The 16,630-nt window shown below is 37.9% G+C and overlaps 1 pseudogene; it reads right to left on the bottom strand.

The window, feature by feature from the left end:
* Nucleotides 1-10,915: 10,915 nt before the first annotated feature.
* LOC132363852 (mortality factor 4-like protein 2) lies at nt 10,916-11,775 on the bottom strand (annotated as a pseudogene).
* Between the last annotated feature and the right edge of the window lie 4,855 nt (nt 11,776-16,630).

Here is a 16,630-nt window from a genome sequence, read left to right as displayed (position 1 = left end):
ACTATAAATGATTTCAGAGCCACTTTACTTTCCCAGCTGTAAAAATTCAGAATTATTATTACTTGCTTCATGGAGAGGTAACAAAGACAGATATTAAGCGTGTAAGTGTTTTCTTAGCATCAAACTTTACCATTATGATTTAAGAAACTTATTCCTACTTGTCAACAATTTTAAAGGGAAAGCCTGCTGTCCAAGAATATCTTAGTGAATGGGGTAATGCAGTAAAGAAAAATATCTTTCAGAGTTCACCACACTCAATATCCTTTAAGTCATTATTTTATTAATTTTTGTTTTCAAAAGAGTCAAAATAATTTGTAAACTTTCTTTTATTCTGGATTATTATTTTTTTTAAGTGTTTGATAGTGAATGAGGAAATCTAAATAAACATCCAGAAATATTTTATGCTTGTTTTCCTTCATAAATAATACATTTTGGAAATAATTCAAATGAAGGGTATGTGTGTCTTAAGCTCAGTTGTAATTTTGTTCTGTTTCTTTCGATAGTACTAATGGGTTCTTTAAGATGATCACTTTGAAATTATTAGACTGTTTTAGTCTATATAATTTATTCTTCAAATCCTCCTTTGGGGTTTCTAGAACAACAGAATTGTTTTAGGTTTAGCAAAACATGTAAACCATTTGCCAGTTTTAAATATATAGAACAAAAGGCATTGTTCTGTCAGCATTGTCCAGGAATGTGTTGTGCAAACTAATAGGGCGTGAGTTTCTAGCCAGTAGAAGTACTCAGTGTGGCTAGGTAGGCCACCTGGGGGGCTTCCTGGTGAGAGAATTTAAGCAATGGATGTGTGGATGGGATATTTTATGATTCTCTGGCACAGCTTATGCTGTGTAAAAAAGAACATAATAGATCTTAAAATTCTATACATCAACAGAATACTATTCTTTAGAGCAAATGTATGACACATTAAATCCCCTGAAACACCTTTCAAATGAAGTTTATAAAACTTAAATATAGGGGGAAAAAAAGCCATTTATATATTTAAATTTGGAGCAGAAATGTTAATTTTTGGAATAGGTTTTGCCTACAGGTTCATAACTTTTGATGTAAAATTACTCCTCCTGGTGGCTGTTTCTTATAAGAAAAATCTTTTTATATTTTTTTTATAATCTTTTTTTTTAAATTTTTTAAAATTATTTATTTATTTATTTATTTATTTTTGGCTGTGTTGGGTCTTCGTTTCTGTGCGAGGGCTTTCTCTAGTTGCGGCACGTGGGGGCCACTCTTCATCGCGGTGCGCAGGCCTCTCACTATCGTGGCCTCTCTTGTTGCGGAGCACAGGCTCCAGACGCGCAGGCCCAGCAATTGTGGCTCACGGGCCTAGTTGCTCCGCATCATGTGGGCTCTTTCCAGACCAGGGCTCAAACCCGTGTCCCCTGCATTGGCAGGCGGATTCTCAACCACTGCACCACCAGGGAAGCCCTCTTTTTATATTTTTAATAATACATATTAACTGTTGTGAGCTATTCTTGATTATGCACATTTGGCTTTTTCAATTAAGTCTGGTAGACTCTAAATACAAAAACCTGGTCTCTGTCTATCTCCTATGAAATATATGAAGGAAATGAACCTCTGAATTACACAACTGCTCAAAGCCCCATTCTTTGTCTGTAAATGGGATAATCGCATGAACTTTGTGCGTTTGTAGTGAGGAATAATGAAAGCAATCATACATGTTTAGTGCTTAGTATAGTGTATTGCAAATAGTTTGGGATAAACGTTAGGGATTATGTTTAGTTGTGACTTAAATTATACATCCAGATGACATGAAATCTTCATCAGTATCTCTTACTACTCTAGGGTTTCCATTCTGAATTTCTACTTGATTGTTGAACACCTCTACCTGAATATTCTGCAGTACCTTCAAACCATCGGATATCCAGAATTAAACTCATCTTCTTCCTCTTGACCTGCTTCTAGCATTTATTTATTCTGCTTCCACATGTTGTGTCTCTACAGTTTTTTAGGTATTAGGATGGATACTGGAGTTATGTAAGACATGATGCTGGCCAAGGAGAGCCACAGACTCTAGCAGAGACAAGAATTACAGAATTTCTTGAAAAATATAATATAACATTGACTCCAAAGGGTTGAGGTACATTGAGAACAACAAATTCTGCACCCGGTTTTATAGAAGACTGTGACTGAGAAGTAATAACATTACCACGTAACCAATTTTCCAAACCATAAACATCATCAACATCCTAAGTATTTCTCATCATCCTTATCAGAGGGTTTGCCAACTCTTTTTCAGTTCTGTTACTAAAATTTGTCTGCAGTCGCCTATGCCCCACTTTCTCTTCCTGATCACTAATCTTGTGCAGATGCATATTATAATTTCCACATGTCTCCTAACTTTTCTCCTTTCCTCTCTCCCCTGTCTCCACCCATCCTCCATCCTTCATAGTTCATCAGAGAGCTGCCCCCTCCTCTACTCCTTTTATTTCTTAGTATCTGTTCACCTCATAGCTAAGCAGAGGCTGTGTGGTGCAGTGGTTAAAAGTAGGGACTCTGCTGCTAGAATTTCTGAGTTCAAATCTTACCTTTGTAGCCTTGGGCAAGTTATTTCACCCTTCTTTGACTGACTTTTTCCATCTTCAAAGTGTGGTAGAAGTACCTACTTCATATAGTTTTATGATATTAAATGAGTTTATACACAAAGTGCTTAACTTAGACTAATAGGTGGCACGAGGCATGAGGAAAGGGCTATATGTATTTGCTATTTATTCTTACTACTTCTGGTATTCTTGCCTGGAGAGTGATTTTCTGAAGCACAGGTCTGATTAGAAACTGCCTGCTTATGGTGCTGTACTAGTGCCTGCAAGATGGAGGCTGAATGGCTTAACATCACACACATTGGTATTCACTACCCCAGGTACCTTCACAGCTCTAGGAGAATTCTTCAGTCCCACGACCCAACCTCCAGCCTCTACCCTCCACTAAATACTGTTTGCTTTAGGTCCAGTGAAATTCTCACTGCATCCAAATCTGGGTCATGTACTTTTATGCCTATGTCATATACCTCACTGCCTCTCACTGCTTGCTTAGAAAAAAAGTCCTATTTATTTCTCAAGACCAGCTCCCCCATTTATCCCACAAACACTCTTCAGTCACCCTTTTTACAGCCTCCATGCTCCTTAGGAAAGCAAAATGGTAATAGCTGACATTTATGAAACTCCTGGTTAATTGCCAGCAACCCTTTGAGAACCCTGAAGGTGATTTACTTTTTAACTGTTGCAATTCTCTGAGGTAGATACTATCAATATTTTCCTCAGAAAGGGAGACCCAAACAGAAAGTTAAGTAAAATTTCTAAGACCATACAGCTAGTAATTGATGAACCTATTACTTGAACCAAAGTCTGTGACTTCAAAGTACGTATTGTTAACTTCTATGCTAATGTATTATTCTCTTTTACTTATAAGGCTTAACCTCAAAGAGAATAAATTAAGGGTGTCACTTAGTTGAAAGTTTTTATTACCACATATAGGAATTCTCTAAATTATGTTAATAATTTTCACTCTGAATGAAAAGTTTAAATCATGTTCTTCGTCCCCTGATGAGTAAGGAAACATGACATTTTTTAATAATACTAGCTAAACATCCTAGAATTCTTACTGTGTACGAAGGGCTATGTTTAGCCCTTTGCAAAAGTTATAGTATTTAAGCACACAGCAATTCAAACAGGTAGGTATTATAACAATCCTTACAGTATAAATGAGGAGACTGAGGTCCAGAAAATTAAAGTGATTTGTTCTAGTCACATAGTGACAAAGCTGGGAACCAACAGAATTCTGACTCTAAAGCCAGTACGCTTGACTGTATGCTATATTGACTCCCTTTAATAATGGTTTGAATCTGAAATTCTTTTAATAGAAGCAGCCTTGACACTTAAATGGGTAAATACTCAGCTTCATAACAAAGTTATGTAGCATATCAGATTTATCTCTGATTCTAGATAAATTGTCCTAAATTACATCATTTACATAGTAAAAGATGTATGGAAGACCTTTTGATTTTGAGATAGAAAAATTCATACCAACTCTGAGATTATATAAAAGTAGTAATTCTATACCACATGTTGTGAAGTGACCACTTTCTATAATGAAAATCAATTGTTTTTGGAAAAATCTGAGTTTTACTTCAGTTCTTAGTCTCTGCCAGCTGACATGGGGTTCTCTTCAAGGCTTTGGATCAGAATAATACTCAGGTTCTACTCACTCAGCAAAGGTGGGAATACTCTTTTGGATTGAGAATGGAGTACAGGTAAAAGGACCCTGAACTGGGAAGGTGATCATCATTGTGAGTGGTTAGTCTAGTAAGTGATGCCAGGCCATATTCAGTATTCAATAAATATGGGATGGACAAATAAGTGATATATTTTTAAATTCTTAAAATCTTTTATCAGTCATAGATGACAATTGAGTCAATGTTGATTTCTACTAAATAAAATAAGACTATTGACTACTATTGACTCAGGTCATGAATCAGCTGGTTTGTGCTGTTTTTCTTTTCTTTTCTTTTGAAAAGAGATTTTTTTGCATCAAATCAGAAGCCAGATGATTTTCACTTCTCAGAGATCTCCCAGGAAGCTTTCTTACATAGTTAGGAAGTTGGTTTAGATGAATTTCGTGGTCCACTCCAAAACTGAGATTATATGCTTCAGTGATTTCATGATGGAGAAAGAGAAATGCTTTAGAACAAAAACAAAACAGATTTACTCATTTTTGAGATGGAAGAATCTCAGAATTTCCTGGTCAGAGGGTCTTAGTTGAGATTCTAAAGATAAATGAATGTTCTAGTACCAAGTGGGGCTGTTGCTCCCATGATGCTGAAAGTGACCAAGGGCAGTAAGGTGGAATCAACAGAGGTGATCTGCTATCATCAGCCTAGCCCATTTGACGTTTGCATTATATCCTGGCCAGATGTGTCATCTCTATTAAGAAATAGCTACTTCCCAGAACAGGACCCTAGAACAGGTTTAAAAGACTTAATGAATCATGGGAAAGAGTTCCTTGTAAATGATGATTATATAATATGACCCAAGTTAATTCTACTTTACATTTGGATGGTGCATGAACAATTCCTAGTGCTTTCACATATATTATGTTATTGGATTCACATGTAAGACTGAGTTGGGTATTACTATCATCTCCAGTTTATAGAGGAGGAAACTGGGTCTTAAGTTAATAACTTGCCTAAAATATTAGAACTAGTAAATGTCTGAAATAAGTCTTAGAGACAGGTTCCTGGGTTCAGTACTCATTTTCTGCAAGAGTGCCATTTTCGTTCATTGATAAAGTGATCAGTATGGCTATCAGCCCCAGCTGTCTCGGCCCTTTACTCAAAGTCCTCATCAACTGGAAGCCTGCAGATCTGTTCCAGACTAGACACAAAGCAGAGGGATCCATTCATTGATCTTTGTTGACAAGGCTTAAGCAGTGATGCGTGCTCTACAGTAGAAAATGGCTTTCTTGAGAGCCCCACATTTTGTGATGCAAATGGAGCTAGCGAGTGAACTAGCCGAATGTCTATTGTGAATATACTTATTCTTTTTTGGAAGCTGTTTATTCAGGTTTCCAAAGGAGAAGATCACTGGCATCCTCAAGCACCAATATAAGGGTCCTTGTGGATATCTTAAGAATCCCATGGTACAGAAGCTGGGCTGTCCCTCATGTTTTGACCATGATTGCTTTGTCTCCAAACAGGGCCAACCCTAAGAAGTCGAGTACAGTTTGATGTATCAAGAGCTAGTCACGCTCAGTGTCAAGGGGTATACTTAGCTAGTGATATCGTCAGCTGCACTGACATTGTCCAAAGGAAGGGCAGCATTTGCACTTCTCACTGTGCCAAACATTAGGAAGTAACTTACTTATCTTGAATCAATATTTCAACAAAACATTCTTCATTTATGACATTTGCTAAATGCGACAAGGAAATTCTTGACAATGGAAAATGACAATTTCAAAGAGCCATTCCATGGCTCTATGACAAGACCACTGGCAGCTTACTCTTGCCTTTTGAGTTCAGGGGCTAGAAGACATTCTCTATAACACTAATGGACATAGTGCCTTTGGCCTGGAAAGGCTGTGCAACAGAGATCTCAAGTTTATGTCCCCGGAAATGAATAAAGACAGCCAGAATCTGTTCGGATGAGCTGCTAAGGGGATAAGGATTATGATGTTGTCTACAGAACATAGTGCAGCAGTGTTTGAGAGCTTGAGCTGTAGGGTCAAACAGAGCTCTTATTGATCATAACCCTACCATTTCCTATTCATGTTGGACAGCGTACCTGTCATCAGTAAACCTTATTTTTCTTAAGTGAAAAAAAACCATATTCATTCATTAACTTATTGTTCTTTTTTTTTTTTTGAGCTCCTGTCATGCTTCAGAACTAGATTAGGTGCTAGACTTAGCGTGGTAAATATTATAAACACTTTCATTTATATTTATATAAATTTATTATTAGGGTTTTGCAAATTATATGAGGTCACTATTTAAAGCACTTAGCATAGAACCTATTTCAAAGTTTTCTTCAAGTAATATTAGTAAACCCAGGAGGTACAAAAGAACTGTCTTTAAAATACTGAAACGTTTCCCAATTAGACTTTTTATTTGTGGCTCCAAGGGCTGTATTTAGGACAAGTGAGAGGGTAAATAATATGGGATAAATCTAAGCTTGATAAAAATAAGAAGTTTTGGTACTAAGAGTTGCCCATTGTCTCAGGAAGGAGTGAGCTCCTTCCACTCAGGGGGACCCGGAAGAAACTGCATGAATATCTGTTAGGAATCCTGTAATGGCAATTCCTGCATTGAGTATGAGGATTGTATTATATTTTTATATTTTATATATATTTTTAACAGTAACATTAGTACTTACTGAGTGCTTATTCTGTACCATACCATGAATATTCTCAGCACTTATCATTCGTGAATTCATTTAATCCCTACAAAAATTGTATGAAATGGGTACAAACAGAATGCCAACATAACTAATGAGGAAGGAAGTTGAGCCAGAGAAACTAAAAACTTGCCCAAGTTCAAATAACTATCCAGTGATGGAGCTGGGGAATCTTTCTGTAACTTTCTCCCAGTGCTCCTTTTGGTCAATCTCTGACATAAGGGCTCATTTTGTATCCAGTTGATAACAGTAACAATACATGATACTTCTGAAGGAGAAATTCAGTCCCCATCCCTTAGTCTCCTCAGGCATTCCACTAGCATTCCTTAAGGATTTGCTTCAATATCATTCCATTGGTATTTAGCTTACCTGAAGGTTCAGCAAGCTGATGTGTGCCTACCAGTGATTTCCTATTAGCCAGGTACCCTAAGCCTGTTTGATCAGGTTTTTTAATGGGAAGTAAGCCTCTGCTTCATGGGCTAGTGGAAAAATACCGAACCCTCAGGTTGAGCACTTATGTTAATCTCCTGGGGGATTTTTCATCTCATACCTTGTTTCTGAGTCTAAGTGAAAAAAAACATTGCTTATGGATACTAGAAGTATGAAAGATGGTTCTTGCCTCCTGAAATGGCACTAGTGAAGGATATTTCAGGCTATAACTGAAGTCCTTTTTGTGGCAAGGAAATGACTTACTCTTTCCCACATGCATCTGTACTTTTATCGAAGTACAGAATTGCCTTCTCCATTGAAGTAATCCAAGTGCACTTTTCATAAGCTGCAAGATACTCAGTCCTAACTTGTATATTTCAGTAGTGTGGCATAAAGTTTAGGAAAACTCTTTAGGAACTGGTGTTCTCAGTGGGAAGCTTCCCCACTATCCCAGTGATTCATTAACACTGGTATATTCCCATTAATTTGTCATCAACCCATTCATCTGTAGCCCCTTCTCTTTGGGAGAAGCAATAAGCAGCTAGCTTAAAGACTATGTTCTGGAGCCTGTATTTCCTAAAGAGACTTTTTCCCTAAGAAAAAGGACATATATAAACTTGTTGCCAAACATACAGAGGTATGTTTTACAATTGGCATCTTAGACTTCAAGATATACATTGTCATATGCATCATGGAATAACTCCATCTCTGGCCTCCAGTGTTGTATGGCTTCAAGTCTGCTCTAGCTAGAGATCATCATGAAGAAGAGATTGGGAAATGTATGCCCCTGCTCCATGGAGATGAGATTTCTTTCCAAGAGGAATATGCATTCTGATTAAGTATCTATTATTATTTCATTGTTCCCCCCAAACTAGGCACTAGTACGGTGTTTTAGACTTTTAACTGAGACATTTCTTGGCCTCTTAACTTCTGCTACCCACTTGCTGACCACAACTTCACCTACTCTCCTGCACATGTGCACCTAGTATACCTATGAAGAAAATGAAGCCACACATAGTCTTCTGCTGAGTCCTTGATCAGAATTCTTGACTCCTGTCTTTTCCTTACTACCTATATTCTTAGAAAAAGAAAAAAAAAAATGTCTGTAACCCAATGTAAAAAGAAATGAAAGAGCACTGGGGAGGGCAGTGGGAGGGACAAATTAGGAGGTTGGGATTAAAATACACACTACTATATATAAAATAGATAACCAACAAGGACCTACTATATAGCACAGGGACCTCTACTCAATATTTTGTAATAACCTATAAGGGAAAAGAATCTGAAAAAGAACATATATACATATATATCTGAATCACTGTGCTGTATACCCGAAACTAACACAGCATTGTAAATCAGCTATACTTCATTTTAAATAAATAAGTAAATACATGAAAGAGAAATGTATCTGAATTGAAGAGGGAATAGAGGATTCTGACTTGCTGGGCCTGCTTTTTCCTTATTGTGCTGTTCGGGCAACCCAGAGGCTTCCAACAGTTCCTTAGAATGCTGTTTGAGCTAAGGTTAAATAAAACGCAGAACTGTGGTTGTCTCTTGGAAGAGGAGGAGAGTCTGGGGGTAATTTTCTGGGGAGGTGGAAATATTCCGTACCATGAAAGGGGTGTGTTATACCAAGGCATGTCCAGTTGTCAAAATAGTGCAGCTAAGATTTGTGATTTCAATTTATGTAAATTTTAACTAAAAGAAGAAAATAGTAAAATTAAAAGTGGTATGAAAAAAAAAAAAAGAATGCTGTTTGAGGACCACTTGTCTTCATGAGTGGTTCTTAAATGCTAGTACCTGGTTCAGATGAGACTTTTGGCCATTCTAAGGCAAAATGAGAAAAAATAAGAACCATTTAGTAATAAAAATAGTGCAAAATTACAACTGTTATTATATTTCATATTATGAAACAATTATGAAAGTGGATTATAATTTTTACCAATGTCTTTATAGGACAAAATTGGCAACCCTGCATTAGTTTTCCTATTTTTTCCCAGTTAAATATTTTAAGGTTACTGTTTATACTGGTCATTTTAGGAAGATGGGGGGAAAAAAAAGAAACAAGAAAAATCAAAAATATTCTTACAGTATAACATTAAACAAATGGAACACAAAATTGTATTTATGATATTACTGCCAATATAGGAAACTCTATCTATATACAGATAAGTGATAAAATGATAAGCTTCCTAAAGATAGTGGGTGATTTTTTTTGTCTTGGATTTATATTGTACTTTTTACTTTAATTTGCAATAGATAATTATGAAACAAGAAATTTAACTGGTCTGTGATACCCAGAAGTCTCTGAATCACTGGATCAATATTTGAGGTCCTTTTTTTGACCAACAGTTTCTGTCACAAGATGCCTTTGAGTCTTTGCTTTGCTTCTTGTGGGAATTTTCACAGAGAAAGCAGAAATATTCAGGCCATTGAGTAACATAATGCACTACTCCAGCCTGCATCACTGTCTCTATAAAGTGGGCCTCTGTCTTGGGTTAGTTTCCTAGTCTATTTAGGACTGTTTTTGGAGAGGAGTCAGTCTCTGTCCTTGAGAAAAGAAAGTGTCAGAGAGGCATGTAGATATTGGAGAAGAAAGAATGCCTTAAAGGTGAACATGTTGATCCTTTTCACTTAGCAAATCTCAAATTCAGAGCCAGTTTATACCTGAGAGCATCTACTGTTTTTTCTCTTTTTCCTCCTTGTCTTTCCTCTCTTTTGTCATATATCATACATGCAAGTGTATGTAATACACAGATACAGTTTAAAGAATAATAATAATATTAACAACCACAACACAAATGCTTATATATCTATCACACAGTATAAGAAATAGCACAAGCTGTATCTTTGAAATCTTTTATATCTTATATGAAATCCTATAAAATAAGTCTTTTATATGCCTCTTTCCTAATTTCCATTCTTGTTTTTTTACTTGCTTTGAAATTTAGAAACAAAGTTTATTTAAGATCTGAAATACAATTCCTAAAATATCAACTTCTCCGGAAAACCGTGGCTGTACAATAATGCATTGCCTCTATCATGTGCATTAGACTCAAATACAAAAACCATGAAAAAAACCCACCATCCTTCATCAATTTGAGCAGAGATAGAATACCTAAGAAACAACACAGACTTACAGAGGATGGGCTGTTTTACTTCAAGCACCATGAAAAAAGAGCACAGATGCATGGGTTTTCAGGTATATACATTAAGTTGAACCTTTGGCACTAGGAATCAGGGCATTTTTTCATGTAGCATTAACACATATTAGAAAATTGTGTAGTGTCAAAGGGCATTCAAGCAATGTTGTCAACTAGGCAATAAAATGTTCTAGTGAATGTTTCTTCTTTGTCTTAATTACTGCATACACTAGTAGCAACTTTGAAATGAGAACAGGAGCTTTCACTCCTTTTATTTTCTGTTTAGAACAAAACAGAAAACAAACTGAAACATAAACCCTGTTATACATTAACAGTTTTAAAGGGCATCAATTACATAAGAAAAAGACTAAGAACAAAAAGAGTGTTTACAGATACCAGACTTAACAGTGAGTGGACAGTAGACCCTCACAGGGCTTTGTGGTGGTACTCAGCAGAAGCCACTTTATAATCACTGGCAGTAAACAGAGACGCAGCATTCTTTGCCAGATATTTTAGGAAATCATGCAGATAGCCCAACAATAATGCAAGGCTCTTCTCCTCAAGGGGTGGGTATGCCAACACTGCTCCAGTTCTTACAAATAACCTCAGTAGGTGTGGTGCCCCATAAACCTGGGACATCGGCGCATCAGGGTGAGCCAGGAGGATTCCAGCATACTGGGGCCTCTCAAATTTGTGGAGTAGCTGAGTGCCCAGCATCACATTGAAATACTCTTTTCTTCCTGCCACAATTTCATTAACTGCGTACTCCTTATTATCAACATTTCCCTGTGATTTCTTACAATTTGCATACTCTTCCAGAATGGCATCTACATTTTTCTCAGCAGGGAGTTGAAACAGCTGCTTCTGCCTGGTAACTAAGTCCCAGTCCTCAACAAGCCATGGTTTTAATTCTTCTGGAATCCTCGCTTTAACTTCCATTCTATTCTTAAATGGCTCCTCACTTTTCAACAGTGGGGTCTGCCCGGGCTATTTTCTTCTGAGGTGTCTGAGGTGCTTCACTGGTGCTGCCACCACCTCTGTTCCCAGGGGTCCTCTGTCTGTCCTTCCTTGTCTTCCTCACGGACGCTGAAGGAGGTTCTCTGCAGAGCAATCCCCGCCATCTGCCTGGGAGTGCTGATTCCAGATTTCTGCTGGGGACCCGCTGTCTTCTTTCCCAAGGAGGCCCCCTCCATCTTACTTCTCTGCATGTTGCTTCTAGTTGGTTTTCTGAAGTTGTCTTCTTCTGCAGTTTGTTGTCCACGAGTTTGAGAACCCTGCTTTCTGGAACTCACTCAGCACTGTTTTTTATTCTAACCAGTAATCCTCTTCCTTCTTTCCCTTCTAAGAACTCCTAATGTTTTCCCAGATGGAAACTTACAGATCTTCTGGGACGGTCTGGAGAGATGAGGTGAGAAACACAGCCCAAGACTCTGTAATCAGGGATGTGCTGCAATCAGGATCAGATCTTCCGGTCCTCACTCTACAGCTTACTTAGCTTTTCTGATGGTAGCCATTTTGTCCTCATCTCCAAGCAGAGTGCTCTTCAGGCAAGTACACACTCAGTTAATTTTCCAGAAAGTTCTCTAGGTGAGGATTATACCTTTGGAGTTTGCCACTAGATGCCCCTAATTCCCATTCTTTACTGCTACGCCTGCTGCCAGCTCCCACCTAATTCAACCAGTCTTCCTCTCCTCCAGCAAAGGCAGTTATGCAGCCACAGACTCTAGAAACGTTTCTCTATCTGTGGAGGAATTTAGTTCTCCTGTTCTCTGCCCTTTGCTAATATTGGTTTCTTTTGTTATTTTTCCAGCAGAATTTAGTGTGGGACCCCTAATGCCATTAGGATGTTGAGTATGTGGCCTTGATTATATTCACCCGAAGTTTGTTCTAACATTTTCTTTCATGACAGGTTAAAAATTACACATATGATGTTTGTCAGGCACTGCGTACTATTTTTCAGGTAGTGGAGAAACAAATAGACAAATATCCATTTTAGACACAAAGATGAACAGGACCCAAGCCCCTGCTCTTGGGGCTCAAAACCAAAAGACATGTTTTTCTTTTTTTTCTTTTTTTTTTTTTAACCACATATGAGGACCAGTTTTAAAAAGACCTTTTTAAAGTTCCTGATGGAAGACTGCGTGTTTTTATTTCACTGCAGTCAGAACTACTTCGCTGACTTCCGTGGCTGTAACAGTGACGCTCTGCTCTAACAGGAGGTTCGTAATACTGACTCTTAGGATGTGGTCAGGCAGGGGTGATAACGGTGGGGCTGAGGAGAAGACAGTGAGGGGCCAGAACCTGAAATAGAACCACCCATTGTGCTTAGGGGACAAATTTAGGACAACCACATGTTTCTGTTATTATTTTTTAAATCATTTATTTATTTATTTATTTATTTATTTATGCTAATTATGTGCCAGGCACAATATTATGTACTGTATGTACATTGGTTTATACCAGTCTGTAAGGAACTGCTGTTGCCCCCATTTTGAAACACAAGAACTGAAACTCGGAGGTTAAATCACTAACTCAAGGTTACTCAGAAGTAGCAAATCTAGATTTGACTCCAAAGTTCTCTATCTCCAATGCCCTGCATCTTTTTTTTTTGTTTCCTTAGGGTTTTTTTTTTTCATTTATCTGTATTTTCTTAAAAACTGAGATATAATGGGCATATAATATTATATTAGCTTCATATGTATAACATAATGATTTGATATTTGTATATGCGGTTTTGCAAAATGATCACCATCTTAACCATTGTATCACAAATAATTTCAGTCTGACAGGGAGGACATGTTCATATCTAAAGGGTGTGGCAGCAAGCAGATGGTAGTTCAGGCAATCTGTGGGCCTCAGAGATAAACAGGAAATAACTGGAGCCCAGACAGGCAGTCTAAATATTAGAGACAGGGGGACCAGGGAAGTGAGTACCACAGCAGAAGTCTGCCACTATTTTGGGGTGTCTGCCACTGGGCTTCATTTCTAGGAGAGGTAAAGCAGAGAGGAGGAGAGAAGCAAGGAGCGCAACCTGGAAGTGTAAAGAGCCAGAGGGTCTGGATGCTGGGCCAGTTACAGAGGTGGGGCCTCAGGCTGGGGGTCTTCCGCATGAGGAATGTGATTCAGGAACTGGGAGCAGGGAGATTGAAACCCCAAAGCCAAGCTTGTTGCTGGATGAGTCACAGAGGACTTGGCTGGGCCTGACCTTAGCAGTTTTAACCTCAGAGCCTATTTTGAGTGTTAAATGCCTCACGTCCCAGGAAAGAAGTGCCTAGGAGTCTGGCAACTGGTAATGATCCAGTAGTTTCCAGAGCTCTCCATAAGCATCATTCAGAACTCTAGTTCTTTTCTAGGGTTTTATCAGGCACTCTTTTTTTTTTTTTTTTTTAACATCTTTATTGGAGTATAATGGCTTTACAATGTTGTGGTAATTTCTGCTGTACAACAAAGTGAATCAGCTATATGTATGCATATATCCCCATATGCCCTCCCTCTTAAGCCTCCCTCCCAACCTCCCTATCCCACCACTCTAGGTCGTCACAAAGCACCGAGCTGATCTCCCTGTGCTATGCAGCAGCTTCCCACTAGCTATCCATTTTACATTTGGTAGTGTCTATATGTCCATGCTATTCTCTCACTTAGTCCCAGCTTCCCCTTCCCCCTGCATGTCCTCAAGTCCATTCTCTATGTATGCATCCATATTCCTGCCCTGCCACTAGGTTCATGAATACTATTTTTTTAGATTCCATATATATGCGTTAGCATACGGCATTTGTTTTTCTCTTTCTGACTTGCTTCACTCTATATGACAGACTCTAGGTCCATCCACTTCATTATAAATAACTCAATTTCGTTCCTTTATATGGCTGAGTAATATTCCATTGTGTATATGTGCCACATCTTCTTTATCCATTCATCTGTCGATGGACATTTAGGTTGCTTCCATGTCCTGGCTATTGTAAATAGTGCTGCAGTGAACATTGTGGTACATGACTCTTTTTGAATTATGGTTTTCTCAGGGTATATGTGCAGTAGTGGGGTTGCTGGTTCATATGGTAGTTCTATTTTTAGTTTTTTAATGAACCCCCATACTGTTCTCCATAGTGGCTGTATCAATTTACATTCCCACCAACAGTGCAAGAGGGTTCCCTTTTCTCCACACCCTCTCCAGCATTTATTGTTTGTAGATTTTTTGATAATGGCCATTCTGACCAGTGTGAGGTGATACCTCATTGTGGTTTTGATTTGCAGTTCTCTAATGATTAGTGATGTTGAGCATGTTTTCATGTGTTTGTCGGCAATCTTTCTTCTTTGGAGAAATGTCTGTTTAGGTCTTCCACCAATTTTTGTATTGGGTTGCTTGTTTTTTTGATTTTGAGCTGCATGAGCTGCTTGTATATTTTGGAGATTAATCCTTTGTCAGTTGCTTCGTTTGAAAATATTTTCGCCCATTCTTTGGGTTGTCTTTTTGTCTTGTTTATAGTCTCCTTTGCTGTGCAAAAGCTTTTAAGTTTCATTAGGTCCTAGTTGTTTATTTTATTTTATCTCTCTAGGAAAAATAAAATATTTTTATTTCCATTTCTCTAGGAAGTCAGTCAAAAAGGATCTTGCTGTGATTTATGTCATAGAGTGTTCTGCTTATGTTTTCCTCTAAGAGTTTTATAGTGTCTGGCCTTACATTTAGGCCATTTTTTTGTATGGTGTTAGGAAGTGTTCTAATTTCATTCTTTTCCATGTAGCTGTCCAGTTTTCCCAGCACCACTTATTGAAGATGCTGTTTTTTCTCCATTGTATATTCTTGCCTCCTTTGTCAAAGGTAAGGTGACCATATGTGCGTGGGTTTATCTCTGGGCTTTCTGTCCTGTTCCACTGATCTGTATTTCTGTTTTTGTGCCAGTACCATACTGTCTTGATTACTGTAGCTTTATAGTGTAGTCTGCAGTCAGGGCGCCTGATTGCTCCAGCTCCGTTTTTCTTTCTCAAGATTGCTTTGGCTATTTGGGGTCTTTTGTGTTTCCATACAAATTGTAAAATTTCTTGTTCTAGTTCTGTGAAAAATGCCATTGGTAATTTGATAGGGATTGCATTGACTCTGTAGATTGCTTTGGGTAGTATAGTCATTTTCACATATTGATTCTTCCAATCCAAGAACATGGTATATCTCTCCATCTGTTTGTATCTTCTTTGGTTTCTTTCATCAGTGTCTTACAGTTTTCTGCATACAGGTCTTTTGTCTCCTTAGGTAGGTTTATTCCTAGGTATTTTATTCTTTTTGTTGCAGTGGTAAATGGGAGTGTTTCCTTACTTTCTCTTTCTGGTTTTTCATTGTTGATGTATAGGAATGCAAGAGATTTCTGTGCATTAAATTTGTATCCTGCTACTTTACCAAATTCATTGATTAGCTCTAGTAGTTTTCTGGTGGCATCTTTAGGATTTTCTATGTGTAGTATCATATCATCTGCAAACAGTGACAGTTTTACGACTTCTTTCCCAGTTTGGATTCCGTTTATTTCTTTTTCTTCTCTGATTGCCATGGCTAAAACTTCCAAAACTATGTTGAATAATAGTGGTGAGAGTGGGCACCCTTGTCTTGTTCCTGATCTTAGAGGAAATGCTTTCAGTTTTTCACCATTGAGAATGATGTTGGCTGTGGGTTTGTCATATATGGCTTTTATTATGTTGGGGTAGGTTCCCTCTATGCCCAGTTTCTGGAGAGTTTTTATCATAAATGGGTGTTGAATTTTGTCAGAAGCTTTTTCTGCATCTATGGAGATGATCATATGGTTTTCATCCTTCAATTTGTTAATATGGTGTATCACATTGATTGATTTGTGTATATTGAAGAATCCTTGCATTCCTGGGATAAACCCCACTTGATCATGGTGTATGATTCTTTTAATGTGCTGTTGGATTCTGTTTGCTAGTATTTTGTTGAGGATTTTTGCATCTGTGTTCATCAGTGATATTGGCCTGTAATTTTTGTGTGTGTGTGTGACAGCTTTGTGTGGTTTTGGTATCAGGGTGATGGTGGCCTCGTAGAATGAGTTTGGGAGTGTTCCTCGCTCTGCTATATTTTGGAAGAGTTTGAGAAGGATAGGTGTTATTTCTTGTCTAAATGTTTGATAGAATTCACCTGTGAAG

The sequence above is a fragment of the Balaenoptera ricei genome, chromosome 3 (assembly GCF_028023285.1).
Source record: "Balaenoptera ricei isolate mBalRic1 chromosome 3, mBalRic1.hap2, whole genome shotgun sequence".
Taxonomy (NCBI): Eukaryota; Metazoa; Chordata; class Mammalia; order Artiodactyla; family Balaenopteridae; genus Balaenoptera; species Balaenoptera ricei.
The sequence above is the reverse complement of the archived record's forward strand: the minus strand, read 5'-3'. Positions and strand labels throughout refer to the sequence as shown.